Below are 17,886 nucleotides of genomic sequence, written 5' to 3' on the forward strand. Positions count from 1 at the left end.
CTCGGAAGCTAAGCAGGGTCGACCTTGGTTAGCAATTAGATGGGAGACCTCCAACGAAGACCAAGGTTGCAGAGGCAGGCAATGGCAAACTGCCTCTGTTAGTCTCTTGCCATGAAATCCCCACCAGGGGTCACCATAAGTCAACTCTGACTTGTGGGCTTTCTCTACCACCAGCATAAAAATAAATTACAGTTGGTTAAAACATCCTAAATGCAGTGCACATATTGCTCAATCTCTTCTTCAGACATTTGGGTCTGTGGGACACAGTGGCCAACTCTCGAATGAACAACAGAATCAAGGGGGCATGTGCTCCCCCCACCCCCCGGGAGGAGACTGCCAGTGTAACACGCCTGCCTCAACCACCATAAGCCTGGTGGAACATCTCTGTCTTACAGGCCCGGCGGAATGATAACAGGTTCCGCTGGGCCTGAGTTTTCACAGACAGATTAAAGTAGAGCAATGCTTGTAAGAGCTGTCTTCTCACACTAAGTCACTGTAGGTGTGAGCTGCGCCATAATGGCTGAGCACATGATGTGCATATAGATGATGCAGGCTCCAGTCCCTGGCAGGTCTAGTTTAAGGACAGCGGCTTTGGAAAACTCTTATCTGCTGACACCCTGCAAGATCTTTGCCAGTCACATGAGTAGTCCTAGAATATCCCTCTCCTCTCAGTTCAGATCTGGGAACCTGACATGCAGTGGTGGATAGATAAGCTGGGATGCTGAATTAACCTGAGATCATCTTCATGCAAAGCAGCTGTGCTGTTACAGAGATATGGAGCCAGTTTGGTGTAGTGGTTAAGAGTAAATTGAGAACCCATTTGGTGTAGTGGTTAAGAGCAGCAGGACTTTAATCCGGAGAACCAGGTTTGATTCCTCACTCTTCTGTTTGAAGCCCGCTGGGTGACCCTGGGTCACTCACAGCTCTCTCAGAACTCTCTCAGCTCCACCCACCTCTTAGGGTGATTGTCGTGAGGATAATAGTAACACACTTTCTAAACTGTTCCGGGTGGGCATTAAGTTGTCCTGAAGGGCAGCATAGAAATCGAATGTTGTTGTTGTTATTGCTATTATTATCTCACAATGATATCAAAGGGGAGTTCCCAAAAAGAGTATGATAATGTTATCCATCCACTGTTTCCTCCCCTCTCACCGATATTGAAAACTCAAAATGGTGGTGGGGGGAGACAATTTTGGGGATGCTTTAGCAGACCATCATTACATGTGGTGGACAGTATCTCTGTCCCTCCTCAATGTCCTCTGGATACACTTGGAGAAGATCCAGAGGAGTTAGCCGTGTTAGTAAAATAGTAGAGTCCAGCAGCACCTTTCAGACTAACCAGCTTTATTGTAGCATAAGCTTTCGAGAGCCACAGCACTCTTCATCAGATGAAAAGAAACATGATTTTGTCTTTGGCTTAATGTGACACCTAGGGGGTGCCCAAAATCCCTCCACTGCACAAGGAAAAGAGAGATTGGCTTCTCCACGTCCTGGACTCTGGAAGAGAGCTGGCCTGTTATCTTATTCTTTCCGTGGCTTTTCGGAGGTTCTGAGCACCTCCTCTGCTTCAGTAAGCCAGAGATGAGGGAGGACCAGATTTCCATGCAGTGGTGGTGGGGAATCACAGTTGCTGTGGCAACCAGACTCCAAATTTATGGACTCGCCGTCATAGTGACATTGCATCTGAAAAGTAGATAAAAATTGCATTCAGGGCTAGTAGCTACAAGCAGACATTTAAAAGCAAGAAGAACCCAAAACCGCCATTCCTGCTTATCCCTCCACACCGTCCTCTTCAATTTATGCTACAGCCCTCCTTCTCGAGTTCTTCTTTTTGGCTGCTTTCACACTCATTGGATAATACACTTTCAATGCACTTTCAAGATGTTTTAGCAATCGTTTGCAAATCATTGCCAAAATGCATTATCTAACATGTGTGAAAGCTTAGGACTCCGGCATTCGGTGCTACCAAATCTTAAGTACCAGAGTCCTTATTTATGAGCTGCTTATATAGGAGGATGGGGGGGGGGCTTATGAAGTTTTGCAGTATTGTGCTGCCATCTGCTGAAAGAAAACATGCACAGTGCTTAGATTTCCATCCTCTTGGTGTTACGACGGGGCGATTCTTATATGAAAGCAGATGTTAAGGATAAGCAGGAATGGCGATCTTGGGTTCTTGCTTTTAAATATTCATGTCATTCTTATATGAAAGCAGATGTTAACCCTTCTCAAAACCATTCTTGTCACCCCTGAGCTGGCATTGAATGTTCCTGATCTCACAACGTTTGTGATAATTTCCTTAGTGCTATATCGTTGTCTCTTAACAATAGAGAGACGGCATTCGTTCAAGTGGTTACTGAGGATTCACTCGGACATATAATTTGAGGGGCGAGTCTCTTGTGAAAAAGAGCTCACCACATTTTTTAAAATTTAATTGATGCTTAAATCTTAATCTCAGGGGAAAGCCTGTTATTCCTGGTTGCAGACAAAATTGGCCATGCACAGCTCTGATTGGCTAGTTCCCTGTGCTATCATGCAGCAAATTGCCCTTCCTACAGAAGTAGTTTTTCAAACTTTAAGAAGGGATTTTTTTTAAAAAAAGTAAGCAGGAATAGACTGACTCTACAATTTTTTGGCAACGGGGGACAACTTCCCATGAATCCCTGCCCACCCACACAAGTGCTCCTGTACCCCCATGCCATCTCTCTGGGAACATGATGGACAATTCCTTTGCTGTCTCCTGAATCTTAGCTTGACTGAGGGCTCATCTCTCGTGCCAAGTACTTGTCTGAGCAGGAAATGCGACACCAGAGCAGTCTCAGAGGTAATTTCTCATTTCTGGAGGGACGTCCAGCAGAAAGCAGCGGAGGGTGCCCGCGATCCTTTTGTTAGTTAAATCAGCACCAGACCTTATGCAGGTATTTATTTATTTATTTATAGTCCGCCTTTCTCCCTGAGACTCAAGGCGGATCACACAGTATGAGATTAGTACAATCAGCATCAAGTACATTTCAATACAGTATCAAGGACATTTCATAAACAATACCATAGGGTAAATAGATAAGTTTAAAAGTCATAGTATTAGCAAGAATCCAATACAGAGTAAAAAAAATACTGAAGCAGAACATAATCAATTCTAGGACTAACATTAGACAACATGGAGCACTGGTGGTACATAAAGGTAAAAGGTAAAGGTGCAAGCACCAAGCCATTACTGACCCATGGGGGGACGTCACATCACGACATTTTCTTGGCAGACTTTTCACGGGATGGTTTGCCATTGCCTTCCTCAGTCATCTACACTTTACCCCCAGGAAACTGAGTACTCATTTTACCGACCTCCGAAGGATGGAAGGCTGAGTGGACCTTGAGCCGGCTACTTGAACCCAGCTTCCGCCAGGATCGAACTCAGGTCATGAGCAGTGCTTGGGCTGCAGTACTGCAGCTTACCACTGGGGTAAACCTTTACCTTGTGATACATAGAAGTACATATTTAAAGCAGCAGATAATATGGAAGGCAGTATAGTGATGAAGTCTAGTGAAGCATCTGAGACCCCTTCCATACAATACAGCCCTCCCATTTGAGTAAAAATCCTTTTTGAATAGTTCGGTTTTGCATCGTTTACAAAAAGCCAGCAGAGTGGGGGCTTTTCTGACTTCCTCAGGCAGGTCATTCCACAGGATAGGGGCCACCACAGATAAAGCCTGTGTACGGGGTGCTGACTTCACCCATGTGCAGCCTGGCACCTGCAGGAGACCCTGTTCAGATGAGCGAAGCTGCCATGGAGGAATATAGGGAGGGAGGCGGTCCCCTAGGTATGCTGGACCAAAGCCATGAAGAGCTTTGTATGTATTAACCAATAACTTGAACTGAGCACGGTAACTGATGGGTAGCCAATGGAGCGACTGTAGGATGGGAGTGATGTTCATGCTCTTGCTCGCTCCTGATAAGTCGAGCTGCAACATTTTGCATTAATTGGAGCCTCCTAGTTAACTTAGATTGGAGACCTATGTATAGAACATAGGTGTTCTATACATAGGTATAGAACATGATCCAGGTGGTCAAGTCAGCTATGTCAAGATACGTTCCAGGCTAGAGAGAGGTTGTAGAAAGCATTTTTGCTGCTGCCTTAACTTGTTTTTCTAGTAATAATGCTGGATCCAGTAAAACCCCCAGGCTCTTAACTGAGTCTGCAAGGGTCAGACAAACTCCATCAAAAGTGGGGAGTACAATGTCCTTCATGATCTCTGGCTTCCCAACAAGCATCACTTCAGTCTTGTCTGGGTTCAGTTTCCATTTGTTGTTTTTCAACCATTTCGCCACAGCTGTCAGGCAGCGATCTAAGATTTCTACTGCATCCTTTGGGGACCTGGATAGCAAGATATTGATGACATCCAGGGCTCATTTCGAGGGGAAATGTACAGGAACGCAGTTCCCCAAAAAGGTCACATGACAGGTGGCCCAGCCCACCTGACTCTCGGCCATTTGGGGCCCGTTTCGGCCTCGATCGGGGACAAAATGGCCTGGATCAAGTCTCTAACAGGTGGTAGATCACTCTCCCGCTCATCAGTGGCCCGAGCCTGACCATTTTGGGCCCCGTGTCAGCCATTTTCAGCCCCTTTTTGCCATTTTGGGCCCAATTTCGGCCCTGAATGGCCAGGATTGGGTCCAAAACAGCCAGAATAGGTGAAGTCGGGGTGTGGCATATGCAAATCAGTTATACTAATGACACACTTCCGGGGATGGCAAGAGGAGTGGTATATGCTAATGAGTTATGCTAATGAGTTCTTCCAGCTCTTTTTCTACGAAATGACCCCTGATGACATCCAACTCCATAGCTGTGAATGAGTTCTCCTGAAGGCTTTATGTAGAGGTTGAATAACATGGGGGATAAGATTGTGCCCTGTGGAACCCCGCAAGATAGTTCCCATTCTGGAGATAGCCGATCTCCAATGGCAACCCTTTGAGTCTGCTCCAAGAGAAATGATTTAAACCAGTCCACGGCACATCCTTTGACGCCCACTTCTGTTTCTAAATGCCTCAACAGGCAGGGGAATTGTGGGAAGAGAATTGGGGAGAAAGGTGGGTTATAAAGGAATGAAGATGGATGAATGCTACAATAGGCATGGGTCAATACCAGGCCATCCTGGGGAAAATATGCTGCCTGATCATTGCTGGACCTCACCTGGATTGCCCAGGCTAGTCTGATCTTGTTTGCTCTTGGAAGCTAAGCAAGGTACTTGAATGAGACCACCAAGGAAGTCCAGGGTTGCTTCACAGAGGCACTCAATGGCAAATTACCTCTGAACATCTCTTGCCTTGAAATCCTACAAGTTGCCTTCAGTTGGATGCAACTTCGTGACACTTTCCACCACCAATCGTTGCTGACCCCTAGCTTTCCTCCTGGAGTATACCATTTAGACAAAACATTCAGGCCCCAGCCCCTCTGCTTGAGCTTTAATAGCTGACCAAGTGGATGTGGCGCTACAGAACGGAACAGATGGTTTCCCAAATATATATAATGGCTCCGGTAAAAATAGAGAAAAGATTTCTTAACTCCAACGTGATGCATTCAGCCTGTTTGTAAAGTGTATATGGCTGACCAATCTTATGTCAGCAGAGGGAGACAGAGACTAAGGGTTTGCAAGAGAAATTGCAGACTCACCTTGTGCAATCATGTTTAAAAAAGAAAACATTTGTAGATGGTTAAAAAAGAAGTGCAGGAGTCTTCGGGCACCTTAAAGATCAACTTGGTTTCTTCTAGAAATCGCTTTTGTGGGCTGCCATCTGCTTTCTCGGTTGTTGAGTGGTGAATCCTCATGAGTAGACCTTTATGTATGAGGGGCAGCAGCCATGAAAGGTAGGCAATACAGGGGCCGATTCCACACGGCTTACCTGAAGCCGGGGCATTGCGCAACGTTGCAGATCATGCCGGAAAAAACGCGGAAGATTGCGTTGTCTCGCGTGAGTTTTGTGCGACGTCGCGCAAAACTCGCGCGAGAAAACGCAATCTTGCGTTTTTTCCGTCATGATCCGCAACGTTGCGCAACGTCCCGGCTTCAGGTAAGCTGTGTGGAATCGGCCTGGATGAAGTATGATTATGTAAAATCCTCAGTACAGTTATATGCTGAAGGTGTGATACAAACCCCACATTTATCTGGATACTGGTCCCCCATATTTTTTGCAAAGAGAACAGATGTATGCATGTACAGGCAGGATGTATATGTGTTTACTGTAACATGTGAACACAGTTTTGGTAATTTAAGTGCTCTTACATTTAGGCCTATGTTTAGGTCTAAGTTAGGAATCCCATTCCATTCTTCCATCACTTCCAGGAAGTGACATCATCACGGTAGCATGGGATCGCGTGTGCTTCGCGACTCGCGAGTGTTCTAGGACCGTGTCGAGAGCAACACGAAGGTTAGTGCTGGGTCCCCTCCTTCCCTCCGGGAGGGTAAGAAGACCTTGCAACCCTATCTAAGTTTAGATCTAGTTGGCCATGATCCAAATTAGTTGGGCATGATCCAAACTTTCTATCTTACTCTCGATACAGACTGGTTCTTGCAAAGGCACTCACACGCTTGCTGCGGGATTCAGTCTCATCGTCATTGCTGTCTGCCATACGGGAAAGGATGGAGAACAAAATTAACAAATTCACTCTCTTAAAAAAAAAGAAACAAGGGACTCAACCACACATGTGGGGGGCAGCCATGCTTGTTGATTCACATATTAAATAGGGAGTTGGGGATCTAATTTTTATATCCAAAGTGATGTGTGTGGGAAGGGGGCTGAGCTATCCTTTCTTACCTCTCTGTGATGTGATGATGCTGCAGCTCTGGCCAGACATAAAGCGACCTAGCCGAGGGAGAAAAAGTAAAGAGCAGGCGTCCCCTCCCTTTCCCCACCGCAGTGGCTCATGTTATTCGTTTGCCTGAGGGAGTGGCGGCAATAGCAGCTGCCACTCTGCCTTGTCATTGCCCCCCCCCCCCCGTCTGCTTCTCTGCTGCAAAAACAAAAATGCAAAGAGGCTCCTACCAACAAATACAACCTGTTAGAAGGTGGAAAACCACACGTGTCGGAAGGCCAAAATAAATCAAATAAATGAAAAAGCAATGAAGGTGAAAGTGAAGGTATATGTTGAATATATAGAGTTCATACTACCTTCTATATAGACACTTACACTACATGGACCATTATAAACCAATAAACAGTTTACTTATTAATCTTTGTCGTTAATTATTAACAAGAAAGTTCAACAGGTACAGTAAACAACTCAAGCTGGGAAGACATCCAAGAGGCAAGCTTCCAATTCAACAGGTTCAGCAAGAAACTCCAACTGGGAAGACATTCAACAGGTAAGCTTCCACAGTATAACACAATCAGAAACAAGGTAAGTGCTATATTTCTTATGTTTGCATATATATGTCCTTTACAATTCAATAGGTGCAGTGAGAAACTCCAACTGGGAAGGCACGTGTGGTTTTCCACCTTCTAACAGGTTGCTTCACTGTTGCTGCAGGAGTACCTAGAGTTGCCAGGTCTCCTTAACCTCCTGGGGTGGGGTGGGGACCCAGTTCTTAAATTATCTGTCTTCCCATAAGTGCGCAAAGCACAGGTGCTCCTGGTGCAAAGTAGGATTGCCAGCTCCAGATTGGGAAATTCCTGGAGATTTGGGGGGTGGAGCCTGGAGAGGGTGGGGTTTGGCGAGGGAGGGACCTCAGCAGGGTATAATGCAATAAAGTCCACCTTCCAGAGCAGCCATTTCCTCCAGGCGAACTGATCTCTATGACCTGGAGATCAGTTATAATTCTGGGAGATCTCCAGCCATCTCCTGGAGGCTGGCAACTGTAGTGCAATGTTATGATGTCACTTGTCGGAGTGACATCATCATGAAGGTCCCGGGAGTGCTCCTGTGCTTCACCCCGGGCCACTTTGGGACCCAAACGGGCTCATTCTTAATGAATCGGCCCCATGAGAAGTGTGGGAGCCCTCCTGGGGCCTATGCAATGATGTCACTCCTGGGACTGATGTCACACTGCGCCAGAAGCGTGCCCAGGAGGAGGACTGTTCCCCTGCCTTTCCCTCTTTCTGGCCAGGTGAGTGGAGATGGGGGGGGCAGAGGCTGGGAGTGGGGAATCCCCTACCCTCACCGGGGAGACCGGCAACCCTAGGAGTACCTCCTGTCCATCTTAGGGTTGCCAGCCTCCAGGTAGTGGCTGGAGATCTCCCAAAATTACAACTGATCTCCAGTCCACAGAGATCCATTCCCCTGGAGAAAATGGTTGCTTCGGAGGATGGAGTCTATGGCACTATACCTTGCTGCAATCCCTCTTCTCCCCAAACCCTCTCCAAGTTTCTCCCCCCAAATCTCCAGGAATTTCCCAAGCTGGAGCTGGCAATAGGGTTACTAGGTGTCTGGTTTTGGCCTGGACAGTCTGGTATTTTGAGAGACTATCCAGGAAAAACATCCCACAAATACTAGACACCTAGGCCGTCCCCTTCCCCATAGGTTGCCCGGCCTGGTGCCCAGCCTCTTGTGGCTGTGTGGCACTGCAGCCAGGCTGGGAAAGTGGCCTGCCATCTTGGGTGCCTTGGTGGTCCCCTGTGGCTCTGCAGCACTGCCCAGGTGTGGTTGGCCAGCCAGCTGGGATGCCCAGCCAACCTCCTTTGGTGGTGCACTGCTGCCGCTGGGCTGCAGAAGTATCCTGCCACCTCGGGCGCCCAGGCAGCCATCTTCGGAATGGTGCCCAGAAGTATAGGAGGTCAGCTTGATGACATCACATCCTACAGTGACATCATCAGGCTGCAAATGTTAAGTCCTCCCCTACCTTTCCCCAGGGACTGTTATTAGGTCAGACCTCATCTGCCAAGCCTAGCTGGCAATCTTGGTCCATCTTAGGGTTGCCAGGTCCATGTTGGGAAATTCCTGGAGATTTGGGGGGGTGGAGCTTGGGATGGGTGGGGATTGGAGAGGGGAGGAGCCTCAACTAGGTATAATGCTATATAATCCACCTTCCAAGTCAGCCATTTTCTCCAGGGGAACTGATTTTTGTCACCTGGAGACCAATTGTAGTTCTGGGAGATCTCCAGCCACCACCTGGAGACTGGCAACCCTAGTCCATCTGCATGTTCACTCAGCCTCCTACTGCTACGACTCCTTCCCAAGGAAATAGTCCTCCTTGGCTCACTGCCCCAGTCCTTTTAAAAAAGAGCAGGGGAGTCCATGGCCTTTCCTGTAGCACATCCCGAACTCTTGCACAATTATCCTTCTTGTAAGAGTTTGGCTACCATTTTGGTTGCCCCACCTGGGGTGTATATATTGTACCGATTACGGTGGAGCAGTATGTTCACCCCTCTGATATTTGTGTGGGTGGATGGAGTCCCTGCTGGTTAGTTGCCAACTTCAGGCTGGAAAATTCCTAGAGATTTGAGAATAAACCTTTTAGCGGGAGGAGGTTTGGGGAGGGAAGGGACCTCACTGGGCTATAATGCCATAAACTTCACCCTCCAACTCAACCATTTTCTCCAAGGGAATTGATTGTTAATTTGGCAATCAGCTGGAATTCTGGGAGATCTCCAGATCCCACCGGGAGGGTGGCAACCCTAGTTAATTCTGTTCCTTCGTTAGAACTCCCTTTTCCTGAAACGTGTGCCTCTGTGCATCTCTATGCTCATAAGTGGATGTTGTTTTGAACATGCCAGTCTCTGCTCTGTTAGTTGTTGTGGGTTTTCCGGGCTGTATTGCCGTGGTCTTGGCATTGTAGTTCCTGACGTTTCGCCAGCAGCTGTGGCTGGCATCTTCAGAGGTGTAGCACCAAAAGACAGAGATCTCTCAGTGTCTGACACTGAGAGATCTCTGTCTTTTGGTGCTACACCTCTGAAGATGCCAGCCACGGCTGCTGGCGAAACGTCAGGAACTACAATGCCAAGACCACGGCAATACAGCCCGGAAAACCCACAACAACCATCGTTCTCCGGCCGTGAAAGCCTTCGACAATACATCTGCTCTGTTAACTTAAGAACAGAAACCTGAGTGAGTAGTGAATTCCAGATTTGCAAGAAAAAGGAAATATCAGACCAGTGACAGGCCACCGGGAATGGGGGCTGAACTCCCAGGAGGAAAAAAGGAATCTTGTGAGACCTTTGGATCCATGAGGGGTGGCCTGCTGTGTTGTTTTTACAGTGGCCTGGGAGACTAAGGAGGGGCAGGTGCAGTGGATTGGTGCCCTGACCTGGATAGCCCAGGTAAGCCTGATCTTGTCAGATGTCATGAAGCTAAGCAGGGTTGGCCTTGGTTAGTCATTGGATGGGAGACCTTCAAAGAAGACCAATGTTGCAGAGGCTGGCAATGCCAAACCACCTCTGTTAGTCTCTTGCTAAGAAGACTCCACTATGAGTCTCCATCAGTCAACGATGACTTGAGGACAGGATTTCATTAATTCTACATACTTAGCCCAAGCTTGTCAGAGCTTGGAAGCTAAGCAGGGTCAGCTATGACTTGATGGCACTCTCTACCACCAGGCTGGTTGGTGAATGATGAGAAGGTTCTGGCAGAAAGGGTGAGAGATTGCCGCCCCACCACATTTGACTGCCTCAGGCCACCTCATTATACAGCTATCCCTCTTCACCCATTCAGCCTTTTCTTTGACGTACTCCCCCGCTTGCATGAATGGGGCAATTCCCTAATTATACTATAATTTTCCCGTCAGGCCTAGTTCAGTCATGACCGACCTAATCCTTGTGCAAAAAAGTTGGAAAACCAACCCATTCCCCTTACCGTGGTCCTGCTTGTGGTCACAGGAATCTTTCCCCCCTTGCTGCGAGTGTCTGAAACTATGGAGAAGTAACAAAGGTCAATAGAAAGAAACCCAACCAAAGTCTGGATACAAGGCCTCTCAAAACCCGTATGTGCATGTGAAATATTAAGAAAAGAAAACGGGGAGATATTTTTTAATCCTTTCAATACACATACTCCAATGTTCAAATCCATTGTTGGACAGAGGCCATGAGAACATCGGATGCTTTATGATCTCCTGGTTCATGTGAGAATTCTTTACCCAGAAAATTAATCATGTGATTTCCCCCCCATTATAATAAAGTCTCAATTGTGCTATTTTTACCCCATCCCTTTCAAACTCTCCTTTTGATATTCCCCTCCTGTAAAGCATTGTATTTCTTTCTTCCCATTCTATTAACCTTAAACACAGCAAATCTTCTTTAGTGAATACTTCAAATATATTAACCCTCGTTGGATTTCCGGCCCTTAGAAAAGGATCTCTCCCTTGTCTACGAAGCGACTGTATTGTCAGAACCAGGGGGTGGTGGTAGGTATTAAATTGACAGCATTTTAAAGGGGGAAACAAGCCCACCAAAAATCGAGAATGGGTGGGATACATTTGATGGTGTGTAGTGTACAGATCTGGCCTAGCAGAAGGCATCACTGAGAAAAAGCAAGGTTTGGGTCCAGTTGCACCTTAAAGACCAATGAGATTTCTAGGGTATGAGCTTTCGACTCTCAAAAGCTCATACTCCGGAAATCTAGCTGGTCTTTAAAGTGCTACTGGACCTGAATCTTGCTCTTCTACTACAGATCGACATGGCTATCCACCCGGAACTGGAAAAAAAACCCAGTCAAATTGCCTTGGGGAACCGTCCAAAAGAGGGTTGTGCAATATAAGTCTGCTGCTGTTTTTTTCTTTTTCTTTTGTTGATAACATTAAAAGCCCAATAAAAAAGGCAGAGAAAAGAGAAAGAAAAGAAAAAGAAGTAAAAAAGAAGAGGAAGAAAAAGAGAAAAAGAACAAAAAGACCCCCCCCCCAAATACATATTTCATTTTTCATTTTTCTCTACACCTATCATATCTTTACAAACATTATACTTGTAGTTTTGACACCTCCAAAATTTACCTTTTCAATACTGCCCCCCCTTCTATTTATTTTTCTATTTGTCTTCTTAGAAATCACATCCACAGATCATCAGTTCATTTCTTCTCATCTCATGCAGAAAGTAAATAAGGGGATGTTTTAATGAATTGTTATCGAAGTTTTTATATTTTTATGCTTTTATTCTTGTGATACACTCTGAGCCCATTGTGAACCGAGCGGAATATAAATCAAATTAAATTTAAAAAATTGCTTTACTGAGTGCCAATAAAAGGTTGCTGATGCTGAAATTAAATAAATAAATGATCAATGCCTTTTGGAACCATGGTATTGAAAAGATTATTTCCTCTTTCCCTGCAGAAAAGAAGGTCAGGAGCAATGTGGGGTGGGCAGGGCTCATTTTGAGGGGGAACGCACAGGGACGCAGTTCCGGTAGTTCTCCAAAGAGATCACATGTCAGGTGACCCTGCCCACCTGATTTTCGGCCATTTTGGGCCCATTGCGGCCTGGATTGGGGCTGAAACAGCCAGGATAGGTGATGTCAGGGGGTGTGGCATATGCTAATGAGCTATGCTAATGAGTTCCTGCAGCTCTTTTTCTAGGAAATGGCCCCTGGGAGTGGGGCAGGGTGGAAATCCTGCTCCCCGCCATGCTAAGGTTATGTTAATTTTCAGTACGCCCCCGGTGACATTTGGGGGTTGGAAAAAAACAGCATGGGGGGGAAGGCGAGATCCCCTCCTCCCCCTGCATCATGGTGGACCCAACCAAAACCAGGCCCCAGATAACAGTTTGAAGGAGTTCACAGGTGACCTCGAGTTTTCGCATCCCCCTTCTTCACGCCATGCATAATTTGAAAAATTCATGCTTCAGGCATGGAGTGGATTTCTTCCATTGAATAGAAAATGGACTCCCAAATCCACAGGCCTGCCCCCTCTGCATTGCCTTCCTTGTTCACTTTTTCGATTTTCAGCAGGAAAAGCAACAGGCCCTTCTACTTTTGTGATTCCTGAGGAAAATAAAAAGGACATCGGCAGCAAGGTAATATATATTTTTTCCCTTCTATCTCTGTGACAGATCTAAGTGAACAGCAAAGCTCATCCTCAGCAGAAGGGGGACAGAAAACACTTTGCTATTCTCTTTAAACAATGAAAGGAAAACGTCTCATTTATCTAAAGACGGGTGGAAACTCAAAGAAAGCGGCTGGTTAATGTTAGGGGGTGCAAGGCCAAAGTCGGCTGTCAGATGGAAGAAAGGAGCCGCTCGCTCTCCTGAGGCGACCGAGGAACTCTCAGCCACCCGACCGCTGAGCAAGGGCAAAGCACGTCTTTAGTACTGGCAGAGAGGAGAAAGAGGCTGTCATGGTTGATGTGCCCCTCTCGAGGGAATCTAGCAGCAGATTGGAGAGAAAGGCAGCCAATGGTCTGCTCCGTTAAGAGCGAGCAGCTCATCTTGTACTATAATTGGTCGGCTGGGACAGAGCTGCCAGAATTGGCCCATCAAGGACAGTTGCTCTCCAGGAGCTCAGGTGGAGATATTCTACATCACCTGTGGCCTGATCCTTTTTAACATGGGGTGCTGGGAATTGAAACTGGACCCTTCTATATGGCGCGGATTTCCTACCCCTAAGCATTTCTCCCCTGCTCCAATTTCATTTTGCATTGTACCTTTGCATCCTGACTTCCTTCTTTGCAACACCCCTCCCACCTTCTGACTGGGATAGAAGGACTCAGGGATCACCATTCCTACTTGTATCTGATGGAGGAAGTTTTAACTTCTGAAATTTTATATGCTGGAAATCTTGTTGGTCTATAAGGGGATACAGGATACAAATCCTGCTCTTTTGTATGCTCAACAGATGCCCTATCACTGAACCATCCCCAAATCTCTAGACTGTTTTCTCCCCAAGAAGCCCAACAATAAACCAGATAACAGGGAAACAAAGTCAGTTTGGTGTAGTGGTTAAGAGCGGCAGGACTCTAACTTGGGGAACCAGGTTTGATTCCCCACTCCTCTGCTTAAAGACAGCTGGGTGACCTTGGGTCATTCACATCTCTTTCAGAGCTCTCTCAACCCCACCCACCTCACAGCGTGATTGTAGTGGGGATAATAATAAAACATTTTGTAAACTGCTCTGACTGTGGCATTAAGTTGTCTTGAAGGGCGGTATATAAATCGATTGTTATTGTTATTGTTATTGTTATTGTTATTGTTATTGTTATTGTTATTGTTATTGTTATTGTTATTGTTATTGTTATTGTTATTGTTATTGTTATTGTTATTGTTATTGTTATTGTTATTGTTATTGTTATTGTTATTGTTATTGTTATTGTTATTGTCGTTATCATCGTCATCGTTGTCGTTGTCATCATCGTCATCGTTATGGTTGTCGTCATTGTCATTGTCGTCGTCGTAATCGTTTGTCCATCTGTTTAGTTTTTAATCAAAGCTCCCCAGGCAGGGGAAAGGTTGCCTCAGTCTTCCCCTTATGCTCCTTTTAGAGCTGCACATTAAGGATGTGTGCATTTTCCGTATTCCATTATTGTTCCCCAACTGCACCCTGTGTTCTGTTCTGTAAGTGCTTTTCTAACCATGTGCTGTCTCCAAGGACCTTCTTCTCCTTTTCTCCATTCTCACCACAGGTAGATTCGTCCAAAAGAGAAGGACTGGCCCTAAATCATGAGGCGAGCTGCATAGATGGCACAATGGAGAGTCAGGATGCTTGGATACTTTTTGGTTTGGGTCACATTCTGTCTGCCGGTTATGAAGAGAAAACTGGGATTTTTGGACAGGCTGTTTGGCTTTTTAGGAGCCATTCGAACCTTTTTGTCAGGCTCCCATTTGTCTATTCAAATAGCACAGTTTACTCAGCAGCACTTCACGCATGCACGTTTCCATACAGCCTGAGTCCTAATTTCCCCGCTTCTCCACGGACCTGTCTTGGCTGCTTGCCATTTGGCAGCCAATCACACAAATAAACAGAGAGCAAATTAATCAGCCGGCCAGAGATGATAAATAAACACTGTATTTTTTTAAAAAAAGTCTTGTTGTTTGGTGTTCACTTAAGTTTGTGTTATCCCTGAGGTTATTTCGTACATGCACGTTTGTCCCCCCCACGCAACAGTCTGACTGGGAGAGAACTGATTGCCGCACTTCTGTTACAGCTCACCTACAAGACGGTTTGGCACGTGTTTGAGGTGGGTGGTTGGCAGGTGAACAGATCTGAGGATTGACTTACAAGTGATTGCGACTGTCAAATGCGGTACATTAGCCTGTTTGCCGTGAAGTCTGCAGCGTCCCTGGAGGAAATATAAACCCACGCCTCCCAGGTCTGATGCATCTCTCAGCTCCTTCAGTTCATATGCATCTCTTTCCTTCATTCCTTATGCACATGTACACTAACACTGCAAAAAAGCAGGTGGTATTATATCAATATTCTTTCCGCCTGCTTTCTTCATCAATACACACATATGTTCCTGCGCACTGGTAAAACATCACTTAAAAAAATCATAAATGTCATGCAGAATCTCCTAAAAGTCTTTTCTTTGTGTTCTATTCATATGCACACAACTGCGCACTTGTTCTTTGGTATAACAATGCAAACAATAAAAAATCATACGCACAACCACATTTAGACTGCTGTGTCTGCAGCGTTTCATCAGTGCTCACATGTACAGAATAATACAGGTTTGTGTAAAGTGCCATCAAGTCACAACTGTCATATTGCGACCCCTGCTGGGGCTTTCGAGGCAAGTGAGAAGCAGAGGTGGTTTGCCATTGCCTTCCTCTGCAGAATCCTCTTTGGTGGTTTCACATCTAAGTACTGACCTTCCTAAGCCTCCCAGATCTGACAAGATCAGGTTATACCACGCTGCCTTCCCTCCTATACATAATAGTATAGAAGAAGGAGAAAAACTTGAATGAGCAGAAAGAAATGAACACCAGTGCAGGCATGATTCTCTTTCGAAATTTGGGAACAACAACAACAACAGCATTCAATTTAAATACTTCCCCTCAGGACAACTTAACACTCAGAGTGGTTTACAAAGTATGTTATTATTATCCTCATAACAATCAACCTGTGAGGTGGGTGGGGCTGAGAGAGCTCTGAAAGAGCTGTGACTGACCCAGGGTCACCCAGCTGGCTTCAAGCGGAGAAGTGGGGAATCAAACCTGGCTCTCCAGATTAGAGTCCTGCCGCTCTTAACCACTACACCAAATTTGAATGCATCAGTTTCACTTCAGAAACAAGAACAAACCATTTGGAAATGCAACAAATGGGGGAGGACAATTTTGGAAGCATCCCTTCCCCAAATTTCTGTGCTCCAGCTGTATTTTCAAACATAGGGAAAGGAAGAAACAGGGAAGCTATATCTCTGGGTGAAGCAAGTGGGAGCATGCTTTGCCATTTCAAAAACAACCAGAAAGAAAATAGATAAACAGCCCCCCACCTTCTTCCCTTCAGCTTCAGCCTGTTTGGGGTAAATTGACCACTGCGGAACACGAAGTTTGCTCTGCCAAGCACCGTTCCAGGTTTCTAGTAAAAGGAATGGGTAATTGCTAGGAAGATCACAGATTTCTTCTTGACACCAGGATTCCTGCTTGACATCAACTGTCTTGCTGTGTCCTCCAGGTAGATACTTCTGTCACTTCATCCCCCAGAATGAAGACAGGTATTCCCAGAGCGGGAGAACTGACAAATATCTTTCTGCCTGACACTCACAAGCTGTTTGCAGATTTGGACGGCCTTCCGTTACACGGTGGTCTCTCTCCCTTTCTTCTGTAATTAAGAGATCTAAAATGTCTGATTGCTTTGTGCAGAAATCGGCCTTTTCTTACACGTGTGTCTGTGTGCGTGCAGTGAGAAGACAAAAATTGTCATTGCTTCCATTTGGATTAGAAATAATATATGCAACGCAGCTGTTATTATTCTGCCAAATCAGAAGAATTCCCGTGCGCAACACTCGCTTCTAGATTCGGTGGCATGTCACTTCGTTAAGCATTCTCAACTCCTCAGCACTGAGCAGAGACCCAGGAAGTTTTCAGGAATGTCGCTTTGGTGCGCAGTCATACTGTTTTGTTATGTTTGTTACATGGCTGCGTGTCCAACAGCTCATGCTGGCATATTTTCTTGCATGAAATGCAAAAGTCAAGACGATGTGGCGTAATGTTACAAACATAAAAAACCTAAGAAAAGCTCTGCTTAGGGTTGGCAGGTCCAGATTGTGAAATTCCTGGAGATTTTGAGAGTGGAGCCTGGAGGATCTGGGAGTCTGGGGAGGGGAGGAACCTCAGCAGAGTATAATGCCACAGAGTTCACCCTCCAAAGAAGCCATTTTCTCCAGGGGAAATGATTTCAGTTGTAATTCTGGGAGATCTCCAGCCACCACCTTTAGGTTGGCAACCCTAGCTCTGCTGGATCAGACCAGTGGTTGGCCAACCAGTTCCTCTGGAGGACCAATAATAGGGCATAGAGGTTAAGGCATTCCCCGATGTTGCCTTCTGATGTTCAGATTCCGAGGTTGACTGCCTCTAAATGTGGAGGCTTCCTTTAGTCACCATAGTCCTCCAATATAAGGGCACACAGATTTGTCAAAAGTCTGATGCAGTCCGATAACTTTGGGATCAAAATTTTAGAAGCAATAACATTTGCAGGATATGACCCAAGTATCGTTCCATTCTGCAGTTAAGCCTTTTAAAAATCTTTTTTGATTAACAAATTCCTCTGTACATATACAAATAAACATATGTTAATACAAGCATATGATAGTTACAATTTTATTTTTTACCAGTTATCTCCTATCTGTGTTCTTAATAACCCATACGATGCCTGCTGTCCTAGTTAAGGTCTAACCAGTCAGTACATCAGAACAACATGAAGCAGGGCTTTTGGTTTACTCTGGGACGCAAAGAAAATGACTGTTCCCAACAGCCCCGGCATGAAATCATGTAGGGGAAGTTTGAGAAAAGAAAGATAAGACTCTGGCCATATCTGCACATCCTTCTAGG

The sequence above is a fragment of the Eublepharis macularius genome, chromosome 17 (genome assembly GCF_028583425.1).
Source record: "Eublepharis macularius isolate TG4126 chromosome 17, MPM_Emac_v1.0, whole genome shotgun sequence".
NCBI lineage: Eukaryota > Metazoa > Chordata > Lepidosauria > Squamata > Eublepharidae > Eublepharis > Eublepharis macularius.